The sequence below is a fragment of the Frankliniella occidentalis genome, unplaced genomic scaffold, assembly GCF_000697945.3.
Source record: "Frankliniella occidentalis isolate FOCC.00 unplaced genomic scaffold, Focc_3.1 Scaffold114, whole genome shotgun sequence".
Lineage (NCBI taxonomy): Eukaryota > Metazoa > Arthropoda > Insecta > Thysanoptera > Thripidae > Frankliniella > Frankliniella occidentalis.
Window position 1 is genome coordinate 151,171 of NW_026267242.1, and position 2,485 is coordinate 153,655.

Here is a 2,485-nt window from a genome sequence, read left to right on the forward strand (position 1 = left end):
AGGCGAGGGGAGCGCGTGGCGACGTGCGTGGCGGCGCTGGCCCTGGCCGCCCCGGCGGCCGGGCCACGGGGAGGAAGGAGCGGAACTCACGGAAGGCAGTGATTCCTACGCCGGAAGCTCGGAGGCGGCTGATTGATAGAAAGTCATTTCCGGGCGCACCTCCCCGCCGCGCCCCGCCCGCCACACCACCGTGCGGGAGGGGGGGTGGGAGGCCCTCGTCGGTCGGGGTGGCCAAGCGGGCGAGCACGCCTCGACGGAGGAGAAGCAGCGCGTCGTGTATGAGGACAAGAAATGGACGAGTGGCACCGGCATTGCATTAGCGGCCAAGCAGTCGCCTGCACCACCATTAATCACGACCTCGCGACGTGTGAGAGAGAGAAGGGGGAGAGGGGCGACAGAGGAAGAGAGGGGGGAAGAGAGAGAGACGAGAACTTATCCGCCTTCGCGCAAACCGATACGCCGCGAGCCACAAAAGGATTTGCAACACGTCTAGTCGAGACGCGTGTTGCACGCCGCGCCATTGCCATTTTTTACGCGTACATGACAACGCCCCTGAGGCCGACATCACCACCATCATCAACAACCACCAACACGGCCGCCACACCGCCGCGGCCGAGAGAGAGAAAGAGAAAGCAGAGGGAAACCGAGCGCGAAAATAAGGTACGAATTTATCATTGTCATCGCAAGAGCCAGAGAGTGATAATGCTGTTTATTATTTACAGGTCGCCGCTGAGCCGCTCGCTTGCCTCTCGATTTGTCTTTCTCCGTCTCCGCGTGCTCGATCAATAATGCAGCCGCCGCAGCAGCCGCAACGCAGTAAGTGTCTGGAACCTACTCCCCGCTCGCGGCCCCGCGGGGCACTCGCACGCACGCACACGCGCACACACACACACACACGGGACCCGGAATCCGCGCGTCGAATTACCAATTCAGGCCGAGGAGGAAACTCTCCCTCCGCGCCCGCCCCCGCATTGAGGAGACGGGGCCCCGCCCTAATCGTCAGGAATGTGTCATCATACGCAGAGCCGAGCCCCTCGAGGGGCGCCCCGTCCGCCCTCTCCGCCCGCGCCCACCCTGCACGACATGCACGACCCGAAGATTGCGCTCAGCTGGAAGACCGACCCCCGCCGCCGCGCGCCGCACAAACGATGACGCGGCAAGGCGATTTTCCCAGTACTTTGCCACACATAGCAATCTCTCTCTCTCTCTCTCTCCCTCCCTCCGTCCCCTTCATCTCCCTGCTCTCACACGGTCGTCGCGACGCGCGCGCCAGTCGAACCGTCTCGTTCTAACGCCCCGCCCGCGCTTGTCCGCCTGTCAGTCTCACCCTCGGGTTGTTACTGAGGCGCCCCCGCCCCCCGCTGAGCCCGCCCCGGCCCGCCCGCTCCGGCGGCGGCGGGACGCCTCCACCTCCACGTCTTCTTGCGGCTTGCGGCCCACCGGATTTGGGACCCGCCGCCGCCGCCGCCCGACCCCGACGGCCATGAAAAAGAAATCATTTCAGCAGCCAAGAGGTCGGGCGGGGCGGGGCGCGCGGTCCTCGGGTGCAGCCACGGTGGAGGGAGAGAAGGTGGCGGCACGAGGGGTCTGCTCGTGGGTCCAGAATCTCGACAGGTTGGGGGATTAACGCCCTAGTCGGGGCCAACTGTAGGGCCTGTTCGCCCTACCTTCAGTCGGGGCCGCCGTGCAGGTAGGTAGATGGGAAGCCCAGACCCAGCTTGCGCGGGACGGGCTCGTACCTGACTTCTCTCTCGCACACTCCGGCCGGGTGAGCCCGGGCGAGGGTCGGTGCCGCTCAAGCTAAGTCGGGGCGGCCCAGGTACCTGCATAGGCCGCCCCGACTGCAGGTACTCTGTACCGGCACGTTAGATAGCCCCGACTCGGCCGTTAATCCCCCAACCTGTCGAGATTCTGGACCCACGGGTCCCTATGCTGGGAGACCCTCGTGCCGCCACCTTCTCTCACTCCACCGTGGGTGCAGCGCAGCGCGGAGGCACCACCGCCAGCAGGGCACCGCGACCGCGGCGGAGCCCGGCACTGCGTTATTCGCAGCGCGGCAACGAGACACGCAAATAATGGAAAATCCCCTCCCGGTAAGCCTTATTGGCAGCTCCAATCCGACTCCCGACCCGACGCGCGGCTCCATCCGACCCACATCCTCCCTGCTCCGCCACGCCCAGCCACGCCCCGCCGCGTCCCGGCCCCGGCACGACGCCAGCCAGAGGCAGCCCTTATCCAGGCGGGGCGTGACGGCGCGTGGCGCGCCACACACTACTGTCACCTCCAAGAGTCGAATGTGTCACGCGGACCGACAAAGGAATGTGCATCGACCGAACATACGTCGAAATATGGCAGCAGCCGAGGCGCGACGAGCTCGCGGCGGGGATAGAGAAAAATTTGTCTATACATGTAGAAAAATACGACTCCCCACACAGTAAGACACCTCACCAAGGACGAGTAGAGTGGGGAGAAGGGGAGGGAGGGA